Source organism: Lolium perenne, chromosome 5 (assembly GCF_019359855.2).
Source record: "Lolium perenne isolate Kyuss_39 chromosome 5, Kyuss_2.0, whole genome shotgun sequence".
Classification (NCBI taxonomy): Eukaryota; Viridiplantae; Streptophyta; class Magnoliopsida; order Poales; family Poaceae; genus Lolium; species Lolium perenne.
The window spans coordinates 119,691,759-119,719,452 of NC_067248.2; the positions used below are offsets into that span (position 1 = coordinate 119,691,759).

At 45.9% G+C, this 27,694-nt stretch overlaps 2 long non-coding RNA genes across 2 annotated transcripts; both read left to right on the forward strand.

Annotated features, from left to right (window-relative positions):
• Positions 1-16,999: 16,999 nt before the first annotated feature.
• LOC139831282 (uncharacterized) lies at positions 17,000-19,596 on the forward strand. The gene is made up of 3 exons (XR_011745980.1): positions 17,000-17,121; positions 17,222-17,557; positions 18,296-19,596. It is a non-coding gene; the product is annotated as an uncharacterized lncRNA (long non-coding RNA).
• Positions 19,597-24,890: 5,294 nt separating this feature from the next.
• Positions 24,891-26,922, forward strand: LOC139831283 (uncharacterized). Its single transcript, XR_011745981.1, has 3 exons — positions 24,891-25,012; positions 25,113-25,448; positions 26,188-26,922. It is a non-coding gene; the product is annotated as an uncharacterized lncRNA (long non-coding RNA).
• The last annotated feature ends 772 nt before the right edge of the window (positions 26,923-27,694 follow it).

A 27,694-nucleotide genomic window follows, 5' to 3' on the forward strand; every position in this document is an offset into this window, starting at 1 on the left:
GCCCGGCGTGTGCCGCCGTGCCGCCATGGTCGATCTTCTCTCCGCTCACCAGTAAGTGCTCATCTCCTCCGTCCTTCTCTGCTATTTGTTCTACTGCTTCCCCTTCCCTTCGTCTAACTTGGCCACTGGCCTGCTTCTCCCTGTGGGGATGCACGCTGTGCCGATGTGCTGTGCTAGCTGCTACGCCTTGCTAGCTTACGCGTATGCTGCTGTGCTATGTTCTTGTCTTCTTCTTCTTTGTGCATCCGTCATGGTTCCAGTTTGTTGTCTTTGTCTTTGTTCTTGCTCAATTGCTTGCTGTTGCAACTCATGAACTATTGCTCATGAGCATGCTGTGGTGCTCTGTGTAATTTAGTAGCTCCTGCTGATTCTCTGTATAATATTCCTCTCCTGTGAATGCCATGAATTGCTCTTGGCTTGATCATTCTGTGATGATCCTTGCTATTGGCAAGTGCAAATGCTTATGATGTGCTATTATTTGTGCTCTAGTTCATGGATATGCTCAGTTGAGCCTAACTGTTGCATTATCAACTCCATCCCTTGATGGAGTGCTTCTGGATACAATTGATATGCTCTATTCACTTATCTGTGATGCAATTATTCAATTATATGGTTAGCTTAACTGTCTGGGCCTTGTGATGATACTATGCTTGGCTATAGTGATCTGTAGCAAGAGCAAGTGATGCTTTGATGATCAATTGAGCATTACTTGCTTGTGAGCAAGTGTGTGCTTCTCTCTGTGATTCACTGGTGCTCACCAGTGCTGTTTGTGCTTCATACAGGCTTAGCCTGGTGTGTACTATTGCTGACTTAAGCAACTGCTGTTGCTTGCAGTGATCCATTGGATCACTGCAAAGCTCTGCTGTTTTGATTTATTTGCTTAGTTCACTTATCTGTATTTGCCTGAATCTTACTAAAATGGATAAGTGATGTGAACTGCTTGCAGTAATGATCATTTCATTGAGTTTGGCAGGGCTAGATGGATGCCACCACTTGGTTGGGTACCCTAGCCCTCCTTTTGAACCCATCTGGGTGATGATAACTGTGCATGGCTTATTAATTTGGGCTGGTTCAGTGGTTGAGGTGACCTTGACAGCAATTCATTGCTGTTTAGGTAGCTCCCACCCTTGTTGGCTGGCTATGGCTTAGTGAATGCATCACTGGGTAATTCCTTGTTGGATTTCCAGTGATCTTTGATGTTGACAAACAAGAATAGACACATATTGTCTATCTATCTGATGGTGTGCTAGGTTTTAGGTGCTAAGTGGCTTTGGTTGAATAGATAGGATCATTTCCTTGCTGGATTGCCTTGGTTATGCCACTGTTTTGGTATAGCCAGTGTTCCCTTGGTGATTTCCTATTGGCTTCACCCATTTTTGCTTGCACCAACTAACTTGGTAGCCAGATGATGATACAATCTGGGTATTCTACCCTTTTGTGTTCCTGTGATGCATTGTATGCTTATTTATGAGCAAAACTTGGTTTTGCTCAGGTTGATCTGTTTATACCTCACTCCAGCTCCTAGAAAATGGTGTGTTGGTGTAGAGGTTTTGCTTCTGTGCTGCTTTCTTGGCTTGCCCTGCTCCTCCTTGTGGCTTGTGCTTGATCTACTCCATGGTTTACTTCTCAACAGGAAACAGTTCTTTGCTTGAGCTGTTCCTGGATGAAATTCTGGCTATGTGTTCTTCCTGTTCTAAGTGTTCTTGTTTGCTGATGACTTACCAAGATGCCTACCGATGAATGAGCTAGGGTTTGGCTCAAAAAGGTTATATATGATGCCCTCTTGCTCTCTCTGGTCGCCAGCTTGGCCTGGTCACTTTGGTGACTCTCCCTGACTGTGTGTGCTGTTGAGCATGCACACTGCCTGGTGAGCAGTGTGGCTGTGTGTGTGTGCACCTGATACCCTGAACTTGGTTTGGAGATGATCAGCTCGGCAGAGCTGATCCATATCCATAATTTTCCATTTCTTTTTAACCTGCCAAGTGGCTATGCCACTTGGCATAACTTCTATTTGTTGTGTTTATGTACATGAATTATCAATTGATCACATTGGACAGTGAGTTCATCAAATCCAAGATCAAGTGGAGATGATCTTGTAGAATTTAGACTAGGTCCTTACTTGTATTTTTCTTTTCATTTTCTTGTATTTTTCAATTTCAACAATTCTTGTAATGTGTTGTAATTCATTTTATTTTCTCTTATGAATATTGTAATGACAATGTATATTGTGTGATGATCAATAAAGCTCAAAGTTTTCTCTAATGAGCTTTACTTTATTATAATTTTTCATCTTGTTTATTATTGATTGTTTACTTAATGAATTTCCTCAATTGAATTATTTAGGTAATTATTTAGTGTTTGAATTTGAAATTCAAATTCAACATTGGTTTGTATTCAACCATGTCACTTCATTTAGAATCCAATCATGCAAACTCTCCCCTCTCTTCTCAAAACCCTAAACTAGTGAAGTGAGATGCAAGTTTGTCGCACTCTCGAAACCCTAACCCTGTAAGGTGTCGAGAGAGAAACTTGTCCCCCTTCGATGCAGTTTTTGTTTAAAAGCGCGAAATTTCCCCAGAATTTACTATGCAATGCACATCCCTTTCTAAAATCTACCCCTCGATCGTGTCTAAACCTGGGACATTACACAGGGGAACTTGGTTATGTGGTTGCACACATAGCAACCTTTAACTTTCTTCTCATGCCTGATTTTGTCAATGCCAACCTCGGCTATGAAGCCGCTGAGGGCTTTATCAAGTGTAGACTTAAGGTCGGTGAAGTCCTTGTCCGGATCAAGCCCGGAGTCGAGGTAACTGACATGTGAATGATACGGGTGAAAGAGGAGGAGGGTGCAGTACTTGAATCTGCGCAAAATGGAAATAAACCATCATAGTCGATCAACTATGAAGGAAATTCATGAAAGAATGTAATAGAGGGTACTCTAGTAACCAAATACTTACTCGCGGAAATATGGTATGGCAAAGCATTTCTTATCCTTGTTTAACACCAAGAAATCCTTGATGTACTTCGCTAAAAACGCTTGTTCGTTCTGGACGACAGTTGGAGTCATGTAGAAGGGGTCCATGATAGCGATGTCCGCTGTGTTCTCCATGGCGATATCGTGTGCCATGCTGAGCGATAGGAGGCGGACCAAGTTTCGGTCGAGCTGTTGCATGTTCAAGAGCCTGAAGATGTCTTCATATCGAATGAACATCAAGTCCGCAGGGTATGTGGTGACAAAGCCAAAGCCAGTGGGCACCTTGGCCGTCAAAACCGGGTACGAGGGATTTCTATCTCGAAGAAGTAGGTCCTCCTTCATTAGAACAGCATCATGCAAGCTCCTCATATCTGGCGTCACCTGCTGGACAATGTGTGCCGGCAGCATAGGCTGGCCTAGGTGATGCATCTTCCTCCACGGGGTCGGCAACGTGTCATTAACCACTTTCTTGCTTGCGGCAACATCTCCGGACTTCTTCCGCTTCCTGACCTTCTTCTTACTGCAACTGGGAGTGGCGTTTTGTTTCATACCCTCCGTGGTCGCACCAAGGAGTGTCCTCGGGGTAAGCCCAACTCGGGGTGGAGCGGTGAAGGCGGTAGTGTCTTCCTGCTCGGGAGTTTCTTGTGAAAGGAACAACTTCTTCTTTAGCGTACGATCGGTGGGTGGCTTGTAAGGAGAAACCCCGTCCCCCTCCATCTCAGCGATGAACGTATCGATTGGAGCTTGATCGATGTCCAACGCGTTGCCGTGCTGACTCTCGGGCTGACTATCGGGCTGGCTATCGGGCTCAAAAGGACCACCAGCCGGTGGAGGACTCGGGGCAGCCGTCACATCCTGAGGAGTGACCATGCCATAGCTTGCCTTCGAACTTGAGGTGGCGGTGTTCAGCCGAATTAGGGCTTTCGGCCATAGAAGGATGTGATTCTTGAGGTCCCCGAGAGTGAGCGGGGTTTCCGTTTCCGGGGGTTGATAAGGAGGATGGAGGTCTTGGCATCCCGGTAATGACCAATTCACGCGAACCCGGCTCATGCTATCATCCATCCTGGCGCAGTGGAACGTCCGATTTTTTGGCAGGAGGACACTGCCGCTCGCTACATCCTTCAACTTGTTATCCACATTCAGTAGGAAGGTGCAAGGAGTCACGTCCTCCTGTGAAAACATGTGTACGTAGGTCAGAGAGGGGCGATGAAAAAGTATCTAATTTGTAGAGGCTTGAGAGGCTAAATTAATTACCGTGAGGGCGTCGAGCTCGGCTCGCGTCGAAGGACCGAGGCCAGGCGTGCACGTGACTGAGGGGCTACTGGCGCCCCCCATGGCCACCGAATCCTCTCTAGCGCACACCAAGTTGGGTGTGCATTGAGCGCGTATAGTTGGAGGCCGGTTGTCGGAGTTGCTGGCGCCTAGGCTGATCACCGGCATCGGTCCCTTTTGGCCGCCGGCGAAGTAATTCTTCATCGACAGCACAAGATCAGGGATGATTTCATTGACCCTGGTGGCCACCGCGTCATCAACCTTGCTAGCAACCGTGGCACTGACGCGTTGCTCCATGGTTGTTTCCAAGTCGGCCACCTTTTTCAGAAGAGCCTCGTGCTCCTGGTCCTTCTGCGCCTGCCGCGACTCCTTAGTGCTTGCGGGCATGTCCAAGCCATAGTCGACAAGCTTGCGACCTCCTCCGGCACCGGGGACATGGTGGGGCTTGTCCAACGGTGGCCGTTCCTTCACGGTGTTCAGACCCCTGATAAAAGGCGTGTCCCACGGGACTTTGCCCGTCGACGTCTGGGTCGAGGAGCCAGCTGATTCGGCGGCTGCTTGTTCCTTCAACTGCCATAAGTAACATGAACAATTTAGAATGTAATGGACTTGGTGAGCACTATCAAATTAATAGGCTGGTTAATTGCTTACCACTGCATTCTCAAGTGCCTTCACCTTCGCGTCGGCGACCAACTCAACTCCCACCACCACATCAGGTTTCGTGACACGTTTCCCACCCATTTCTCTATGGTATCGGGACCTGAGATATGCCCTGAAGAGTGGGTCTTTGTACTTGGCAAAAGGGGGCTCGAGGCCAGCGTTTATGTAGGCCTGGTCCTCCTTGTCCCATACCGGCTGCTTGCCTTCGAAGCCACGGCAACCGAGATGGTGGTGACCGATGTTCTTATCCGCCAGCTCCTTCCCCCAGGCCGATTGTTGTTTGGTGTACTCGAGCTCCTCGTTTTCCAAGAATTTATTATACTGATCCAGCGTCATCCGCGGGAAGTGGCGCTGGATCTCTGTCCAAGTCTCATTGTCACCAAGCATCCCCCTCAGCATGGTTTTATAACCGCTGAGGTTCTTGGTAAACTTAGAGAGGGCTCGTCTATTCACGATGTTATCCTTGGGATCCTCGTTCCTGTATTCCACAGGGAACTCATACCGTGCGTGCAGCCGCGCAAGGAGTTGGGCCTGCAGATGCTGCTTCTTCTTGGTTCGGAGTTTCGTCTCGTTGACGTCGACGACGTCCCGAAGGATTGCTCCCAGTTGGAGGCTGTACCCCTTCGCCACATGCTTGGGCTCAGTAGGAAGACCGGTCTTGGCGTCCACCGCGGTGATTATGTCGCGAGTGTGCCGACCTTGTTTGGGTGCCGCTGCTTCCGTTTCCTCTTGGCCTCGGTAGTAGTATCCGAGCTACCCCCGGCAACGCCACTGTCGGTGGTCTCGTCAGCAGCGGCCCTCTCATCCTCACCATCGTTTTCCATCTCATCATCCCCCTCCTCCGAGGACCCGTCATCGCTGCCTGGAAGTTCCTCCAGCTGATCCGAGACCATGAGCATGTAGTGCTCATCCAACTTCCGCTGAGAAGACCCGTCAACGTCTTCGTTGGGGTCTGCAGAAGACGACATCGCTAGCTATATCTACCTTGCACTGCACAAACTAGCATACAGTAGCATCAAAAGTACTGTCACAATAATGATGAGTAATGAACTACTCAGTTAAACAGTAGCATCATCCTCAAAAATAAGTCTACAAACTATAACAAACTAGCATACAGTAGCATCAAGAGTTGCATTTGTTTCAGTTTCATCATCCTCAAAAATAAGTCTACTAACTATAACTGAATTTAAGCCTGGGTGTCAACTGAATCCAAGCATGGGTGTTAAGATTGTACTGAGAGCAAAACAAAGATAGAAGAACAGGAATATAGGGAGCAGTGATGTTGAAATGCAGTGCTACAGGAATGTAGGGAACAACTCCATCAGTATTCTAATCCAAGCCTAGTATGAATGAATCTAGAACTAATGGAAACAACATGACCTGATATTCATTCTGTGTTGAATTTAATTACTAGCTTAGTTTGATTGACCTGCTATTCTAATCCATCTGAACACTACTAGGTGGAAATCCACGGCGAAAATTCGGCATGACCTTTGCTAAAAATGGTCATGCCGGAGTGCCCGAAATTCGCTGGAACGGAAGTTAATCGACATTCCGGCGAAACATGGACACTCAATGTGTACCTGCAGAGAGATTTCACAGCATAGAGATGCATAGGATACACTCAGCTCATTTTACAGCATTTATATGCCATTTCACAGCATATGCAAACAGGTCCAGTTCACAGCATTTGCAAACAGCTCATTCCATTTCACAGCATATCCAAATAGCATATGCACCCAGCTTATTTCACAGCTATGCCATTTCACATTCATCCTTAGTCTCTGTAAAGTATGAATATTGATTCCACATGTAAAATTCAACACTTAGTCTCCACATATAAAAATGAGACATATGAATATTGATTCCAAATAAACATCTTAAGTGCTACAGCCAGTAAAGTATATGTCACTGTAAAGTATATTCCAAATAACACTTGTTTTAAAATATATGTCACATGTCCAGATTTGAAATAGGATTCAAAATCTCTGTATTTTAACACAGCTACTGTCACTGTAATGTTTCAGAGATGAGTGACATAGGCATCCCCAATGGGCCTGCCGAAGATAGTACCCGGGGTTTACTGAAGGCCCACTACCCGAAGAATAAGAAGATTCAGAAGCCCAAGATATTATTAAGGAAATCTAGAGTTGTAATAGGAAGCATTATTTGTAATCTTGCGGGATGAGTTAGAAACCTTCCCGGACTCTGTAATTTGTACAATACGAATCCCTCGGCTCCGCCTCCTATATAAGGGGGAGTCGAGGGACAAAGAAAGCATCGAATCATTGTCTCTCAAACCCTAGTTTTCATAATCGTCGAGTACTTTTCGGCTGAAACCTTCGAGATCTACTTGCCCTCTACTTCCAACTAAACCCTAGTCTACAACCCGTAGGCATTGACAAGTTAATACCTTGTCAATTGGCGCTGTCTGTGGGGAGTGAACCCACGACCACGTCTGTGGGAATTAGAGGCGTCAAGGATCCGATCTCGATGGCACGTTCAAGATCGTCGACTTCATCAATCGCAAGCAACGCGATGGATCGAGGTAAACAGATCGCAACTGGTCTTGTCGATTTTGTTCCTCACCCGCCCTCCCGTTTGGATGCATATGTGTATCTGGAGGAGCCTATGGAGATGACGTTCGGAAGATTTCACTTTCGCGTCGAGAAAGAGGGATCGTATCGTGTCGAAATTCCGATTTCGTCGGGATCGTCGGCGGTCGATTCCAATTTTTCAAGCTATACATCATCAACCGAATCAGGAGAGGAAGAAACTTCGTTGTCATGCTTCATCAGCACCAGGGCAAGAGAAAAACTTGCCAAGATCTTCAGCGACATATCGTTTGAGTCATCTGCGGACTCCTATATAAGCGATGGCTCAAGCAGTGTCGACAGCTATGACTTCATCGACAAATCTACTATAGTGGGCAAGGTCTTCGCCAATCTTCATGATGGTGTCACCAAACCCAACATAGATCTGAATACAAAGTATCACCAGATTTATGTCATCGGAGAGCCAAGTCATGATCAGGAGGAAACATCTGAGGCTTTCGACGATTTGGAAAATCCATACGTCGATCCCTCTGATTTGCGACGAGGCCTAGGCAATAAATATATCGGGCCACAGCCGCGAGATAGAGTCCAACTTCCGCAAGCAGCATGGGATAGAGCCGCAAGGGCTATGGATGGCTCAAAACCAATGGCCACCACAGCCACGCCAGAAGAATTACAAGCATATCAATACAGGCTCGCACGAGCTGCAAGGGAATTGGAAAAAACAGACAGCTGAGTTAAACAGAAGAAAGGAGGCAGCCTCTGCATCAAGTAGGCGCAGGGCAGAGCTGAGTCGACAATCTAGAACTTCGGGTGATAGCCACAGGGAAGCTCAGAACAGAGCAAGATCAAGGTTACAAAACGTACCTGAAGGAGAAAGAGAGCACTTGGTTCAAAACCTCGACATGTCTTTTATGTCGATAGACACGAGAGGAAACATCATCCCCAAGACACCAGAAGCTGGATATATGGCGACACAAGCTTTCATCCTTGCATCCAGACCACCCCCAGGAGATCCAAGGGAGGCATTGTACAACATGGCAATGGCAGGAGTTGGAGCCATGGAGACGGCGTTTGTATCAACACCCCCCGAAGGAACAACAAGGCAAAATAGTCCACGACCTGCGGCAGCAACAGCAGCAGCTCCTGAAGGACCAAGTGGAGTAAGGGACACGGCAGCACAAGCAAGAGTCGACAGAGCGCGACAAAGCAGAAGGGAACATCGGCAGTCCCCAGAGCTAAACGACGAGGATATGTGTGGTTTGCCATGCTTCACAAGGAGAGTTCGAAAAACTCGAGTCCCTTCGGGATTCAAGTTACCTGATAACTTCAAGAAATTCGACGGCCTTCAGGATCCAGAGGATTGGCTAGTTGATTATCTCGAGACGGTGAAACTCACAGGAGGAACCAGAGCAACAGCTATGCAAAGCACTCAGGTGCATTTGAGTGGAGCCGCACGATCTTGGATAAAGAAACTTCCTCCAGGATCTATCGACAGCTGGGATAGCTTCGAGGACGTGTTCGTCAAGAACTTCCGGTCCACATGTAAAAAACCTGCATCATTAGAGGAGCTGAGAGCGTGCCGACAAAAGCCAGACGAGCCAATGAGAAAATATATCCAAAGGTGGAATATCATCAAAAACTCGGCAGAAAATATATCTGACGAAAGAGCAATAGATGCGTTTGTCGCAGGAATCAGGCGTGGAGATTTTGTCGAGGATTTGGGGTGGACCAATCCAAAGACAGTATCCGCGTTAATGGAAATAGCAAACAGATGGGCAGATGGAGAAGATGCTGTTCACAACAAATGGCATAGGTCGCCAGAGGAAGACCACGGTCGAAATTATCAACCAAGGCGACGATTTCCTCGGCAGTACTCGAGCTATGATGCTCCAGGACAAATCTCGGCTGGTTTCCGAGCGAGCGCAAGAGGAAACAACAGAGATGAGTACCAGAGAAGCAACGAGCAACGAGGTGACAATAGAGATGACTCTCGAAACAATAGGCAAAATAGCGGGCCAAGGTTCCAGAGGCCCTTCGTGTCTCCCGAAGAGATGATGAACGGGCCGTGTCAGATGCATTTTTTCCTCGACAGCAACGGAAAAGACAGTCAGGACATGTGCAGAAGGATTGTCGCAATTTCCAGGCAATGCTAAGGTATGCAGGGCATGCTAATGCTCAGGCAGCACAGAGAAATCCTCGGGAACCCAGGAGTGAGATTCACTTCCCACCTCCCGCGATTACGGACGACAATCGACATCAGCTCAGAATAGCGGCAGCACCTCCACCACCGCCTTACGTGGATCCTAACTCTAACGGAGTGGTCTCGATGATTCAGAAGGGAAGGCCATCCAATAGAGCTCAGAAAGTAATCTCGCGGCAGGTGTTTATGGCAGAAAAAATGCCTCCACCAACAGTCGAGTATCTTAATTGGTCAGGGAAAGACATCGGCTTCACCATAGCGGATCATCCACAGCAAGTTCCTCGACCAGGGCAGTCAGCACTCATACTACCAGCGGTCATCGCAGGATTTGACGTATCTCACGTGTTTAAAGATGGCGGCGGCAGCTTAAACCTTATGTACGCAGATACATTAAGGAAGTTGAACATATCTCTAGCAAACCTGAAGCCAACAGACACGAGATTCCACGTTATCACACCAGAAAAGCCAAGCTATCCGCTGGGGAAGATTAATCTCGACGTTCAGTTTGGGACCCGAGAAAATTACAGAATCGAGAAGTTGGAGTTTGAAGTCGTAGATTTCCCGTCACAGTACCACGCTCTGTTGGGACGACCAGCATATGCCAGATTTATGGCGGTACCACATTACACATACCTGTTGTGGAGGATGCCTGGACCTAAGGGACCAATCACAGTCAAAGGAAGCTTCGCCCTAGACGATAAATGTGATAAGGATTTTCATCGAATATCAGAAACCTTCAGGATGCAAGCTGAATATTTGGCGTCAAGGCTCATGACTGACTACGACGTGCTGCCAGACGTTGGAAGGCCAAATAAAGAGTCAACTTTCAATACCGAGAAAAAATCTAAGGAGGTGCAGATTCACCCGACAGACCCGAAAAAGACGACATCCATCGCAAACGACATGGACCTCGCATAGGAAAGCGCGCTCATCGAGTTCCTCCGTGAGAACTGGAAAATCTTCGCATGGTGTCCAGCTGACATGCCAGGAGTACCTGTGGAACTTGCCGAGCACCACCTAAACTTGGATCCACTAGCGAGACCAATCAAACAACCTTTGCGACGTTTTTCGGAACCAAACCGCAAGGCTACGCTGTCAGAAATTGATCGACTAAGAGAAGCTGGTTTTATCGAGGAGCTGCACACAGAGGCCACATGGGTAGCAAATCCAGTGTTGGTGCCGAAGAAAAACACTCAGGTCCTTCGCATGTGCGTCGACTTTACGTGTCTCAATAAACATTGTCCAAAGGATCACTTTCCCCTCCCGAGGATCGACCAAATTATCGACTCCACGGCAGGATGTGAACGTCTTTCCTTTTTGGACGCATATTCTGGTTATAACCAGATCAGGTTAAAAGAAGAAGATGAAGTAAAAACAGCGTTCATCACACCTTACGGTGTGTTTTACTACAGAACAATGCCCTTTGGTCTGAAAAACGCGGGAGCAACATATCAGAGGATGATGCAGAAGTGTTTGGTGACACAGATCGGGAAAAATGTGCAAGTGTACATCGACGATGTCGTCATAACGTCAAAAAAGGGGGCGACGCTGATCGAGGATCTCAAGGAAACCTTTGACAACCTTGACAAATTCTGCCTCAAGCTGAACCCGACGAAGTGCTCCTTCGGCGTCCCAGCAGGAGAACTTCTTGGGTTTCTAGTTTTAGCAAGAGGGATTGAAGCAAATCCCGACAAAATACAAGCTATCGTGACAATGAGGAAGCCAACAAAGTTGAAAGAAATACAGCAATTAACTGGGCGAGTCGCAGCTTTAAGCAGATTCGTCGCCAGGCTGGGAGAAAAAGCGTTACCGTTCTACGCTTTAATAAAGCAAGGGGAGAAATTCCAGTGGAACGAAGAAGCCGATAGAGCTTTCGAGGATTTGAAACGCACAATCTCGACACCACCAATCTTGGTGGCGCCGAAGGAAAAGGAACCTCTCCTGTTGTACATTGCAGCCACACCCCAGGTGGTTAGCACGGTGCTAGTCGTCGAAAGAGAAGAAGAAGGGAAACTCCATGGAGCGCAAAGGCCGGTATATTTCATCAGTGAAGTTTTATCGCCTTCCAAACAGCGGTACCCGCAGTACCAGAAACTAGCATATGGAGTGATTACAACGGCAAGAAAGTTGCGCCACTATTTTTCGGCACACCCGATAATAGTAGTCAATGAAGCACCTCTCTCAAATATACTGAACAATCCAGAAGAATAAGAAGATGTACATAGGCATCCCCAATGGGCCTGCTGAAGATGTAGGTATCTAGAACAATCAGCATTATAAGTGGCACTGCAAATACTACTCCTTTTGTAGTTTAGGGCATTAATACTTAGAAATGCACTTGCTATTTCAACTGTGCTGCCTTGATTTGTACTATTCCTCTTAGGTTTGCCACAAAATTTCTCTTACATGATCATGTTCAGTCCAACATCATAAATAAAAATAGATGATGAGTTCCAGAGATGAGATCAACTGTGCTGCCTTGATTGGTAAATGCTGCATTATGTAGCTTTGTTCTGCTAAATAAAAGCAAGATGTATGTTGTGATCACGAATAAGAACTTGTTTGATCTTAGTATTCATACTGCCTAGTATTGTCAAGCTCAGTATAAGTATCCTTATCCTTATATGCATGTATTGGTCTCTGACTAACACTTTATATTGTATTTATGAAATGCCCTTTTCATATGTAGTATGATGTATGCTTCATATTAACCCTCAATTTTGACAACCTTATTAATTTGCAGCGTCAGACTTGTCATCCACTACCAAATTTACATAGTTTACAAACTTTACATAGGACCTTGAATGATACTAGAACATCATAACTCAGTTGCTAAATCAACTACACATAGTTTAGCTGATGCAACTAGTCTCATATCTCTCAGAAGAGAACAGAGAAATGGAGAAGCCACCAACCCTGAACAATTAATCCTCTACTACCTAACAACATCAGAGGCGAGCGGACCAAACAGCGAAGAGCAGCGAGAAAGGGGATGGTTTACCTTCTCCCGGCTGTCGTCGGAGGCGGGAAAGGGGAAGATCTCCGGCTAGGGCTTCGGTCGGGCTCCGTGCAGGCATCCACATCGAGGAAGGGCGGCGTCCGTGTCGAGGAAGGGCAGCGTCAGTGCGGCGTCCGCGTCGAGGAGGGTTGGGCGGATGAGGGCGGCGCGAGCACGAGAGGGTTGGGCGGACGAGGGCGGCGCGGTGCGGGTGGCCAGCGAGGGTGGCGCCGGCGGGAGGGTTGGGTGACGGCTCATGAGGCAGGGAGCCGCAGCAGCCTGAGGGCAGGGAGCTGCAGCAGCAGCAGAATGCGACGGCGACGGCGGCGGTGGGGGATTTGGGGGAGGCAGCGGCGGAAAATCGACGGGGGGATTTGGGGACGACGGGGACGCGGGGGGATTTTTTGGCTAAGTCCTAGTCGACTTACCCCCGGCGAATTCGTGAAAACGCCGGCGGTAAGCTTTCTGTCACTTACAGGTGGGCCCAAGTGCAGCTATCACCGGCGAAAGCGTCTAATTCGCCGGGGGTAACTAGTTTTTTTTTACAGGGCGCGCGATACACTTTGTTCTGTAAACCATATTGTTTTTCAAAAACGAATCAGTAACAGAGTGGTTCCACTCACTTGGGCATAGCTGTAGCTGCAGGAGTTCGAATCCCACAGGGCGCAAAAAAGCCACCCATTTTTTTATCCCTTTCATAGACCTCTTTTGTTGTTTTAAGTCATTTTTAGGATATACTTGAAGGATAATCAAATTGCAAGACATAAATTTAGGATTTTAATTCTTGAATGACTTCAAAGTCCTTTCGGCGAGATCCGATAAAAAACCAAGACATAAATTTAGGATATACTTGAGAAGGACAAATGGTTGTTCGAGAGATAATTATTATAAATACACAAATGACTTCAAAGTCCCTTCCGCTTGGTCCTTGTGACCCCACCGGTATCGTCGTGACTCCTTGTGTACGGAGGAACACTTGACCTAGGTAGCGTCGTCCTTCTTCTTCTTAGTGTGTAGGTTCTATCGTCTTCATCGGGTTCTTCCATCATTGGGTCTCCGACGAGGCCGTCGAAGTCTTGCTCATCGGCAACTCCATCCATTCCGACGAGGGCCCTTTTTCCTCTCCTTACGACAACACGGCTGGGCCTTGACGGGTAAGTTATGAAGAATCATTGCTCGACGTGCTTAGCCAATACTCAAGGCTCATTTTGCGCGGTGGGGTTCTTGGTCTTGGATTTGGGGGGCAGTCGCATGGTGGTGACATAAGCATCTTCTTTTGTGACGTCTGTAGCCCATCTGACACGAAACATCGGTAGCTTCTCCCCGACGTAGTCGAGCTCCCAGATTTTCTCGATCCTTCCGTAGTACCTTTTCTTCTCTTCACCCGTGTACGATTCCATCGTCACACCCGAGTTCTGATAGTCGCTTCTTTTGTCTCTCTCCTCTGTGGAGAATGTGTAACCGTTGATGTCGTATTTCTGATAAGTCATGAGGTTGGGGGCGGGCCCATAAGACAAGGCCAATATCATTTTGTCTATGTCGCTTGCCATTGGTGGGGGATTGGCATCAATCTGGTCTTTGAACCAGCTCGCGAAAGAGGAGTTGTGCGCTCTAAATACCTCTTCTTCCGTCATCGGCTTGTCAGCCCTGCTCTTGATCATGTTTATGTGCTGATCCACCCAAGGCTCTACCTCGTTCATGTGCTGCAGTGCTACTAAGTGGGCCCTGTTGAAGTCTGTTCTCCTATCATCTTGATCCGCGTCGAGTTCCATCTTGCCAGCGTTGTGGCCTACTCCCTCGAATCTGCCGAGGTGCTTGTTGGCGGGCAATCCAACCGGACGTGGGTCGTCCTCGTTTAAATAATTCTTGCAGAAAGAGATGCACTCCTCGGTGAGAAAGCCCTGGACGATGCTTCCATCCGGATGTGCCCTGTTACGAACGTATCCTTTGATGAAGCCGTTCATTCTTTCTAACGCCATCATGTTGTGAAGGAACGCGGGCCCGAGATCCTCGATATCCTCCACTATATGCACCAGCAGATGGACCATGATGTCAAAGAATGCAGGCGGGAAGTACATCTCCATCTCGCATAGGACGGTGACGATCTCTGTAACAACCCAACTTTTGTAACCTTGTTGTAAAGCATAGTTTTGATTTACAAAAATGAGGGCCAACAAAAACTTTTTGTGATTAGTAGGTAAAGTAACATTTTCTTTTATTAGGGTTATGTTTGGTATGATATCTTGTCTGTTTTTGCTTGATTGTTTAACAAAATTGTGAACCAAAATAATCCTTGCGCCCTTGTGATCTTGTATACTAGTTCTATAAAAATCCTTGCCAACCATCTGATCCTGGCAACCCCTTTTATTTCAAGTGTTTTAAATCTTTCCAAAATTAATAGCCATCTATTTTTTTTCTCAAATTAAGTATTTATAAAACATATAGGGATCTATGACTACAAATGATCCCACTGTTTTCAAAACTAAAGATTTGCAAGCATTGATAAAATGATTTCAAACACCTTTGCAAAACTTTAGGAAAGGATATGTTTTTTTTTCTCTACTATGTCCTTGGAAAATTCACCAAATCTATGACTTTGTATATTTAATTATTTTCAACCCTATCATGACATGATCGTCTATAAGCACTTGGTCAACAATTATTCTTGGGATGCTTGAATAGTTGTTGATGACCTTGCTTGATTAGTGCAAATTTTCTTGTGTGTTGTTTTTGTCTACAAATGGGTATTTAGCCCAATCTACCAATACCTCTTTGTGTGCCCTAAAAACAAATGAACCATAGAGGATCTTCACCTTAGTAGAATCAGGACAAGCCTCACCCCAATATCGTGTACATCTATTATGGAACTACATGATCATAGCTCTACCAATAACCTTGAGCTTAGATCTCAATCAGACCCTAGAGTTTTCCTCCAGCCACTACATATCTTGTTGGTAAAATGGCACTGGTCCTTTTAGCCTGATCTATGCACCTTTATGAGGAAACCCTTGCACACCAAGATTCCTCTCCACCTCTATTTCAAAATCCCTCTCGCTTATCCAACCAAAACCACATGCCTCTATAACCTATGAAATTACTTCATTATTTGTTTTGTTTCTTTGAAAATGAGGCTTGGAGATGCTATTTCTTCACTTACTCTTTCAATTTTATCTCTACCTCTATTTAAACTTTTGTTCTCTCTTTCATAGCTCCCTAAAATCATCTCACTCCTTGGTTATAAAATTTATTTATAAAATGGTTTTTAGTTTGAAAAATCAAGAAAAGTGTGTGAGAAATAACAATACCTCCTTTGTTTCTCCAAAAATAATATTCTTTGTTGTAATTCCCATAAATGCTTTGAAATTTTTAATTATCTTTCATGCCTCCGATCCTAAAATAACTTTTTGAAGTATGAGAAAAATTATATGATGCTCATAATTGGGCAGAGATCATAACTAGCCCAAAAATAAGTTTGGCTATTTTCAAAACTTCCGAATACCATATGTACCTCTTCTATGCCAAATTTTGAAAGTTGAAACCAAGTTTATGCCTTATTCCTTTAGAAAGTCTGCAAGTTTTGGACCCTTGCTCCACACCTGAAAACTCCCGTAATTCTTCAGCAAACTCGATCTGTCGCGTGTCCTCAATTCTGGAACCTTTTCAAAACCGATTCTTGAATATTGCCAATCCAAGTTTTTGATCAGAAACGTGTACCAGCCCTGCCATGGCTCGTGCCACTTCTAACCATCCCAAGCCCTCCCGCATCCCTCTCTCCCTGATTCCTTTTTCCTGCACACACGCGCTCTGGGTATGCTCGCGATCGACATGATCACCACAGCATACTGGAGACAAACTGATCGAATTCCACACGCCCGTCCGCGCCCAAACGCACGCACGCGCCGAGCACACCTGCCCCTGCCCATGCTCGACTCGACCTCAGTCGCCAGGTTCGCGTCGCACGCACTCCTGCATGAAAACTGAGCCGAACGATGACTGACCCAGGTCGCGAGCGTCCGCCACACACGCGCCACACCTCCCCTCTGCTGACGCGAGCGCGCCTGCGTCATCTCCGGCAACACGCATGACGTCAGCCTGGGCGCGGCTTTTCGCCGAGCGCTCTCTGCGCGGTGGCCCTCCTCTCTCTCCCGGCCGGTCCCGCGCGTGGAACCCCTCCGAAAACCCTAGCCCGCGCTCGAGACGCTCCACCACCGCCCAGCTGGCCAATGGCGAAGCCCTGGACCCGTGCACCGTCAGGATGAACTCCGTCTACCGTACACCCGTCCGAGGCTATAAAAGCCGCCCTCAGACTCTCCATTTCGCCACATCGCTCCAGATAGCACCTCCTCCTCACTTAGTTCACCGTAGCGCAGCAGTGCTGCCTCTCCTCCTCTCCCTCGCCGAGCTGAGAAGAGCCCGTCGCTCGTGGCACTTTGGCAGCCGAGCAGGGACGCGCAAGGTGGCGCTCGACCTCGACCCCTCCGCTCTTCCTCCTTGCTTATTCTAGAACCCTTGATCGTCTCCCTTCTAACGCGCCGCCCATCTCTGTCCATGTCCAGGAGCACCTGTAGCTGCCGCCGACGAGGAGCGTCCGTACGGGACGAAGAAGCCGCCGCCCGCAACTGTCGACTAGTGGTATTCCTGCTCGATCTGGACGTGTCGCACCTCTTCCCCGACGTGCCTCCGCAGCTCCAAGCCTCCGCCGTCGACCGCCAGCTCTCCCGGTGAGCTCTCGATCGCCGCCGTGGAGCACGTCGTCCATGCAGCTCTGTCCAGACGCCATGCAAGTTGCCGTCCGCGTAGACATCTCCAGCACGTACAAGCTGCTCCGCTGGGCCATCGCTACTCCACTTTGCCATCCTCTCGCAGTTCTCGTCAAGCTTCGGCCGTCCCAGGTGAGTTTCCGAGTCACCGTCGTCGTTATCAGCTAGCAGGAAAAATCAGAAGTCGACGCATGCATATAGTCTGGTTGCAGCAATATTAAAGCATCCATTATTTTTTTAGTCAAGTTGTCCAATACCAACCATTAGATCTTGATCCCATGGTGGCATACCCCTTCAGATTTGAGTAAGAGGACGTGTGCCCACTCGCACAGCTCTCCCCTAAAATGAATCAGCCAGAAATTTGTAAAATTCATATCTCAAATTTTGCAGACTCAGAACGAATGATTTCAGTTGCAGTAGAACACAAATTTCAACCTTTTTAAAATGCCACTGGTCTCATACCAGTGGGATTTATCTAGAATAAATGGTTATTTATTTGTGTTCTATGTGTAGTTAAATATCAATTTTTGTTATAAATTTATTTTTAAAAAATAATTTTTCTATAAACCAAGTTTGTGGGTTTTGTTTCAGCGTTAAACTACTGCAGCACCCCATGGGTGCTTGTTGCTTGTTCGCATAAAGTTGTTTTGCAAATTAAATTAGAATCCATGTATAGGATTGGTTTAAAATAAAAGGTCAACTTAAGTGTTGAAACCCAATCATTGTGAAACTTTTTGATGTAGTTTTTTTAAAAAATAAAATCCAAAGACAACTTTCTAAACTTTGTTCCCTGTTTACTTGATTATTGTGATGTGGTGAAGTATTGGTTTGTGATTGTGTTCTTTGTGTATCTTTATTGTGCGACGTTAGATTCAAATGTTGACGAGTTTGAAGGAGAGGAAGGATTCGAAGAATTTGGAGAAGTCCAGGGACAAACAAGCCAACCAAGGCAAGCCATCTCTTGATCTCTGAATGTTTAATCACATATTGTGGTTACTTTGTTGTTATTCTTGTCTCTCGATCTATCTTGTGTTGTTTCTACTTATGTTGATGGAGCATGCTCACCATGAGCATGTTTATTCTCTTTGACACCTCACCTACAACCCCCTTTAGTGAAATGGTGGTCTTCATCATCATGTTCTTGGTGTACCCCTCTAAGTGTGATGGGTACGCCCACTTGTCTTGTGTGTGTCGACCTCTTGACACCCTTTTTGCACCCCATAGTGGTATGGTGGTTAGCATCATGCCCTTGTCGTATCTTAAACCCCTTGTTGATGCCATGCATACTTACTCCCAAGTTTGTGAACCCCTTGTTGCTGTTATACATACTTACTCTCGAGTGTGTTGAACCCCTTGTTGATCTTATGCATGCTTACTCTAAGCATGTATGCCCCCTTGACCACCTATATTATCATCTTCTTAGTGGTATGATGATTAACATCATGACCCTTGTTGAATCATGCTATTTATGATGTCCCTATGCATGCTTATCCTAAGTATGTATGATCCCCTTGACACCTCAATTATCATCTCCTTAGTGGTATGATGGCTAGCATCACGCCATTGTTGTCTCTTAGTTCTTACATGAAACTATAGGTTGGGAACCCCTTGGAAAAATACCTTGTTGAAAAGAACTTCTGAAAAACCTTGGGTGAGTTGGACTTACCTAAGTGTGTGTTTATGAAAGAAAAGGATCTTGGCAAAGATGGTTGGAAAGAGAATCTTGTTTATGAAAACTTTGGCGTCTAAGTATTCACCCGTGACAATTAACCCGCGCAACCACAGCTACTCCAACGTGGGCACGGAGCTTAGCTTGACGTTTGTTCTTCTTAGCATGAGGCACCGCACAACTATACAAGGGTACGGTTACCCCCGAGTCCGGGTTGTCATTGTTGGGACAATAGTATAACGGGAGGCCTTCGGGGCTGACCCGTCCGGAAGACACTATGGGTCTCCTGGCTTGGCGGTGGAGCCACGCTCAAGAGGAGGTGAGCTGCCACGGTGCCGGGGAGGTACATACTCCATAGGGTAGGACCTCTTGCTAAGTCGAATGGGCGAAAGGCTATGTTCGGGTATCCGTCGTGGCATATGTTGTTATGCGGGGATGATGCCCACACGATAGGTATCCGGATAGAGGTGGGGAAAGTGTGCAAACTCTGCAGAGTAAAATCTATTCGAATAGCCGCGTCCGCGGTCATGGACGGTTGGAATGGCTGTTGCTTAGCCTGATGGGTTTTGATTTACAAAATTGTTTGACAAAGGAAAGGAAAGAACTTGTTTTGAAGTACCGGAAGGGTACGGGAAAGGATGTGTCGACCATATGGAGATGGTCGGGAAGGATAAATAAAATTGGGTTACCCCATCCTAGTGTTTTATGTTGTGGAACTCTTTTGAAGTAACTTCTTCAACAAAGATATAGAGATGTCATAGGATATCTTTTAGAGTATCTTCTTCAACAAAGATATAGAGATGTCATAGAACCCTCTTAGTGTTCCCTTTAACTGCGAAGTTGGGATGCTATATCCACAAGAGAAACTGATTCTCTTCCACATGCTATATCCACAAGGGAAACTATTATTTCTCTCTTGTCTTCTTTAGTTAGAATTGTTATCACCTTCTTGATGGTTTGCGAGTACAATTCCAATGTACTCACGGCTTTGTCCCTGGCTATTTACCTGGCCAGACTTGAAGGAGTTCGACAGATGAAGAAGGAGTTGACGACGTCTATGCGAGCTAGGAACGTCTTCCCAGTCAGTTGCCTGTAGGGTTATGGCAGATGACTTGGGCTCTACGCTGCTGAAGTGATTCCGCGACTCTGATGATTAGATTAGGCCCTTCGAGGCTATTATGTAAAGATTGGTCATGTGACCTCATTGTAATTTTCTTATTACGTTTTGTAAAGGATGATGTAATTTGATATCAGTTCGGTTATGTGTTCACGGCGTACTGATCATGGGATCGTGAACTTGTATACATAACAGGGTATTTCGGACAGTTAGTCCGGGGTCCCCACAGAGCTGGTATCAGAGCCATCCTGACTGTAGGAGACCTTAGTTAGCATGGACGTTAGTTAGGAAACAAGTACTTGGGCAAAACTATTTGCAAAACAAATTCTTCCTTTAGTATACAGAAGAATAGCTTCCAAATTTCTTATCTCTTCAAAACTTCTAATTCTTACCTTGGTCTCTGATTACCAAACCAATTGGAAATTTCTCACTCTACCATCTCATCCCCTTCCAAAACTAGGTATTGGACGATACCCCCGCCCCCAACTCAGACCGGATACTCGAACTCAAAGATGGATCAATCCCTCAGGAAGACTCATGTACCTCCAACAACAGCTATTGAAGATTGGATGCCGACTTAGCCGTGTGCATAAAGGGATAATAGGATCATGTCTTTGGTTATCACCAAAGTATGTCAAGGATCTGACCTTGTTCCTCCGTGGACTTGCACTTTTGCAGTCGTCTGGGATCAAGTCCTCAGTTCTTGACTAGTAATTTTTAGGCTAGCCCCAGAAGTTGTCGACTTTGGGAGTACCTCAACAACTACCGCTCTAAAGAACTCACGTCCTCGGGATGATGAGACCCTAAGTTCTACGCAGTTTTTGCCTCCACCTCAACATCGACGAGTCAACACCAGGCCTGCGGCACCACTAACTGCTTCAAGAGTCCCTGATGAAGTCAATGTCAGCAAGTTGAAGACATCAACATATGTGAGCAGCCCCCAAACCTATAGGATGGATAGGACAAACTCAATCGCTTTGATTGAGCTACTCCCACGTATTAGAAATCCATGGGTACTTATGTTACCATGTCTAGTTTGATGATTGCTTGTAGTTCCCTAGTGTGCTGCCTTGAGTGTTTTTTATCTGTTTGTTGTGTGTATGATTGTCTTGGTCTTTAGGTCTGAAAAACACCCTCGGTGTGATAACCTAGCGTAGGAAGCCTCCCTAAGATGTTTTCACCCTCATCTACCTCGCCGTTAAAATGCTAATTGCTAGTTTTTGGAGAAGTTAGCCTTGTTAACAGTTGTTTTCAACCGTCGAAAGAACTAACCCAGACCCCTCTCTACGCTAACTACTTTCAAGATCAGCTGAAGCATCTCTACTACGCCAACGCAGCAGAAGCCTGTACCTTCAGGAGTGACTGCACCTCTGCGAGAAGACATACTAACTTGGTCTAACCTTGGAACATAATCGCGCTAACCTCGAGGATATCTTCTTGGAACCACCCTGTAAGACGCCGCCTGACAAGCTGAGTGAACAATAGCGTCAAAGCCAAGCTACATCACATGGTTCATCTGGTCCTCATCAAGTGAAGCTCATGAAGATACCTCAAGACTCAAGATTAGGTGTAATTTACCCGCTCACTTCTTCGCAGGAATAAGTCAACACCGACCCTCAAGCTCAAGATTGTCTCTGATAACCTTTGTTGCTGCTTCATGTGGATACCAACCAGGAATCTCGTCAACTTACTAACTTACCGTGCATCCTATGGTTTAGTAAACACCGTGTTTACCTATTGCAGTCGTGGTCTACACGCCTCCCCCGAAGATCCTTCAACTGAATGCGGAAGATCGATGACTTCTTCAGAAGCCCCAGACAGAACTACAAGGTAGAAGCTCAGAGTTTTTCCGAAAACCCCCAATGAAAAATCTTAAGGGTGGAAGACTTTATCTTCCACTAAAAATTGGAGCTAACCCTAAAATTTTAAACCTTTCTAAAACACCGTCGGAAACTTGTTGGGATGCATTAACTTCCCTTGAAGCTGTGGACTGCACCTCGCTCCCTGAAGATGCTTCAACTCAAGCCGAGAGAAATATCACTTCTTCGAAAGCCCGACAAGACCCGTGGCCGAAGCTTAGAGTTTTTAAACCCCCCCCAGTGAACAATTTTAAGGGTGGAAGACTTTGTCTTCCACAAAAATTTAAAGCTAACTCTAAAAAGTTTTCAACCCTGCTAAAGCACCGTTGGAGTGCACTAACCCTCACAAAGTCTTGAACCCCCACTAGGATCGTTAAGAAGTTTCAGATCTAACCCCAACATGGAGCAGTCAACCTCTTCATGAAGCTCGCCATCGGCAGGAATCCATCATGTCTCCCAGAAGATGAAGCAATGACCATCTCAACAGCAGTACATCTACAGAAGGATGGAGTCTAACTTTAATTAAACTTTACAACCCCTCTAGCTCTACGCTTAGTAATCTCGGGACGAGATTATTTTAAGGGTGGAAGATCTGTAACAACCCAACTTTTGTAACCTTGTTGTAAAGCATAGTTTTGATTTACAAAAATGAGGGCCAACAAAAACTTTTTGTGATTAGTAGGTAAAGTAACATTTTCTTTTATTAGGGTTATGTTTGGTATGATATCTTGTCTGTTTTTGCTTGATTGTTTAACAAAATTGTGAACCAAAATAATCCTTGCGCCCTTGTGATCTTGTATACTAGTTCTATAAAAATCCTTGCCAACCATCTGATCCTGGCAACCCCTTTTATTTCAAGTGTTTTAAATCTTTCCAAAATTAATAGCCATCTATTTTTTTTCTCAAATTAAGTATTTATAAAACATATAGGGATCTATGACTACAAATGATCCCACTGTTTTCAAAACTAAAGATTTGCAAGCATTGATAAAATGATTTCAAACACCTTTGCAAAACTTTAGGAAAGGATATGTTTTTTTTTCTCTACTATGTCCTTGGAAAATTCACCAAATCTATGACTTTGTATATTTAATTATTTTCAACCCTATCATGACATGATCGTCTATAAGCACTTGGTCAACAATTATTCTTGGGATGCTTGAATAGTTGTTGATGACCTTGCTTGATTAGTGCAAATTTTCTTGTGTGTTGTTTTTGTCTACAAATGGGTATTTAGCCCAATCTACCAATACCTCTTTGTGTGCCCTAAAAACAAATGAACCATAGAGGATCTTCACCTTAGTAGAATCAGGACAAGCCTCACCCCAATATCGTGTACATCTATTATGGAACTACATGATCATAGCTCTACCAATAACCTTGAGCTTAGATCTCAATCAGACCCTAGAGTTTTCCTCCAGCCACTACATATCTTGTTGGTAAAATGGCACTGGTCCTTTTAGCCTGATCTATGCACCTTTATGAGGAAACCCTTGCACACCAAGATTCCTCTCCACCTCTATTTCAAAATCCCTCTCGCTTATCCAACCAAAACCACATGCCTCTATAACCTATGAAATTACTTCATTATTTGTTTTGTTTCTTTGAAAATGAGGCTTGGAGATGCTATTTCTTCACTTACTCTTTCAATTTTATCTCTACCTCTATTTAAACTTTTGTTCTCTCTTTCATAGCTCCCTAAAATCATCTCACTCCTTGGTTATAAAATTTATTTATAAAATGGTTTTTAGTTTGAAAAATCAAGAAAAGTGTGTGAGAAATAACAATACCTCCTTTGTTTCTCCAAAAATAATATTCTTTGTTGTAATTCCCATAAATGCTTTGAAATTTTTAATTATCTTTCATGCCTCCGATCCTAAAATAACTTTTTGAAGTATGAGAAAAATTATATGATGCTCATAATTGGGCAGAGATCATAACTAGCCCAAAAATAAGTTTGGCTATTTTCAAAACTTCCGAATACCATATGTACCTCTTCTATGCCAAATTTTGAAAGTTGAAACCAAGTTTATGCCTTATTCCTTTAGAAAGTCTGCAAGTTTTGGACCCTTGCTCCACACCTGAAAACTCCCGTAATTCTTCAGCAAACTCGATCTGTCGCGTGTCCTCAATTCTGGAACCTTTTCAAAACCGATTCTTGAATATTGCCAATCCAAGTTTTTGATCAGAAACGTGTACCAGCCCTGCCATGGCTCGTGCCACTTCTAACCATCCCAAGCCCTCCCGCATCCCTCTCTCCCTGATTCCTTTTTCCTGCACACACGCGCTCTGGGTATGCTCGCGATCGACATGATCACCACAGCATACTGGAGACAAACTGATCGAATTCCACACGCCCGTCCGCGCCCAAACGCACGCACGCGCCGAGCACACCTGCCCCTGCCCATGCTCGACTCGACCTCAGTCGCCAGGTTCGCGTCGCACGCACTCCTGCATGAAAACTGAGCCGAACGATGACTGACCCAGGTCGCGAGCGTCCGCCACACACGCGCCACACCTCCCCTCTGCTGACGCGAGCGCGCCTGCGTCATCTCCGGCAACACGCATGACGTCAGCCTGGGCGCGGCTTTTCGCCGAGCGCTCTCTGCGCGGTGGCCCTCCCTCTCTCTCCCGGCCGTTCCCGCGCGTGGAACCCCTCCGAAAACCCTAGCCCGCGCTCGAGACGCTCCACCACCGCCCAGCTGGCCAATGGCGAAGCCCTGGACCCGTGCACCGTCAGGATGAACTCCGTCTACCGTACACCCGTCCGAGGCTATAAAAGCCGCCCTCAGACTCTCCATTTCGCCACATCGCTCCAGATAGCACCTCCTCCTCACTTAGTTCACCGTAGCGCAGCAGTGCTGCCTCTCCTCCTCTCCCTCGCCGAGCTGAGAAGAGCCCGTCGCTCGTGGCACTTTGGCAGCCGAGCAGGGACGCGCAAGGTGGCGCTCGACCTCGACCCCTCCGCTCTTCCTCCTTGCTTATTCTAGAACCCTTGATCGTCTCCCTTCTAACGCGCCGCCCATCTCTGTCCATGTCCAGGAGCACCTGTAGCTGCCGCCGACGAGGAGCGTCCGTACGGGACGAAGAAGCCGCCGCCCGCAACTGTCGACTAGTGGTATTCCTGCTCGATCTGGACGTGTCGCACCTCTTCCCCGACGTGCCTCCGCAGCTCCAAGCCTCCGCCGTCGACCGCCAGCTCTCCCGGTGAGCTCTCGATCGCCGCCGTGGAGCACGTCGTCCATGCAGCTCTGTCCAGACGCCATGCAAGTTGCCGTCCGCGTAGACATCTCCAGCACGTACAAGCTGCTCCGCTGGGCCATCGCTACTCCACTTTGCCATCCTCTCGCAGTTCTCGTCAAGCTTCGGCCGTCCCAGGTGAGTTTCCGAGTCACCGTCGTCGTTATCAGCTAGCAGGAAAAATCAGAAGTCGACGCATGCATATAGTCTGGTTGCAGCAATATTAAAGCATCCATTATTTTTTTAGTCAAGTTGTCCAATACCAACCATTAGATCTTGATCCCATGGTGGCATACCCCTTCAGATTTGAGTAAGAGGACGTGTGCCCACTCGCACAGCTCTCCCCTAAAATGAATCAGCCAGAAATTTGTAAAATTCATATCTCAAATTTTGCAGACTCAGAACGAATGATTTCAGTTGCAGTAGAACACAAATTTCAACCTTTTTAAAATGCCACTGGTCTCATACCAGTGGGATTTATCTAGAATAAATGGTTATTTATTTGTGTTCTATGTGTAGTTAAATATCAATTTTTGTTATAAATTTATTTTTAAAAAATAATTTTTCTATAAACCAAGTTTGTGGGTTTTGTTTCAGCGTTAAACTACTGCAGCACCCCATGGGTGCTTGTTGCTTGTTCGCATAAAGTTGTTTTGCAAATTAAATTAGAATCCATGTATAGGATTGGTTTAAAATAAAAGGTCAACTTAAGTGTTGAAACCCAATCATTGTGAAACTTTTGATGTAGTTTTTTTTTAAAAAATAAAATCCAAAGACAACTTTCTAAACTTTGTTCCCTGTTTACTTGATTATTGTGATGTGGTGAAGTATTGGTTTGTGATTGTGTTCTTTGTGTATCTTTATTGTGCGACGTTAGATTCAAATGTTGACGAGTTTGAAGGAGAGGAAGGATTCGAAGAATTTGGAGAAGTCCAGGGACAAACAAGCCAACCAAGGCAAGCCATCTCTTGATCTCTGAATGTTTAATCACATATTGTGGTTACTTTGTTGTTATTCTTGTCTCTCGATCTATCTTGTGTTGTTTCTACTTATGTTGATGGAGCATGCTCACCATGAGCATGTTTATTCTCTTTGACACCTCACCTACAACCCCCTTTAGTGAAATGGTGGTCTTCATCATCATGTTCTTGGTGTACCCCTCTAAGTGTGATGGGTACGCCCACTTGTCTTGTGTGTGTCGACCTCTTGACACCCTTTTTGCACCCCATAGTGGTATGGTGGTTAGCATCATGCCCTTGTCGTATCTTAAACCCCTTGTTGATGCCATGCATACTTACTCCCAAGTTTGTGAACCCCTTGTTGCTGTTATACATACTTACTCTCGAGTGTGTTGAACCCCTTGTTGATCTTATGCATGCTTACTCTAAGCATGTATGCCCCCTTGACCACCTATATTATCATCTTCTTAGTGGTATGATGATTAACATCATGACCCTTGTTGAATCATGCTATTTATGATGTCCCTATGCATGCTTATCCTAAGTATGTATGATCCCCTTGACACCTCAATTATCATCTCCTTAGTGGTATGATGGCTAGCATCACGCCATTGTTGTCTCTTAGTTCTTACATGAAACTATAGGTTGGGAACCCCTTGGAAAAATACCTTGTTGAAAAGAACTTCGAAAAACCTTGGGTGAGTTGGACTTACCTAAGTGTGTGTTTATGAAAGAAAAGGATCTTGGCAAAGATGGTTGGAAAGAGAATCTTGTTTATGAAAACTTTGGCGTCTAAGTATTCACCCGTGACAATTAACCCGCGCAACCACAGCTACTCCAACGTGGGCACGGAGCTTAGCTTGACGTTTGTTCTTCTTAGCATGAGGCACCGCACAACTATACAAGGGTACGGTTACCCCCGAGTCCGGGTTGTCATTGTTGGGACAATAGTATAACGGGAGGCCTTCGGGGCTGACCCGTCCAGAAGACACTATGGGTCTCCTGGCTTGGCGGTGGAGCCACGCTCAAGAGGAGGTGAGCTGCCACGGTGCCGGGGAGGTACATACTCCATAGGGTAGGACCTCTTGCTAAGTCGAATGGGCGAAAGGCTATGTTCGGGTATCCGTCGTGGCATATGTTGTTATGCGGGGATGATGCCCACACGATAGGTATCCGGATAGAGGTGGGGAAAGTGTGCAAACTCTGCAGAGTAAAATCTATTCGAATAGCCGCGTCATGATCATGGGACGGTTGGAATGGCTGTTGCTTAGCCTGATGGGTTTTGATTTACAAAATTGTTTGACAAAGGAAAGGAAAGAACTTGTTTTGAAGTACCGGAAGGGTACGGGAAAGGATGTGTCGACCATATGGAGATGGTCGGGAAGGATAAATAAAATTGGGTTACCCCATCCTAGTGTTTTATGT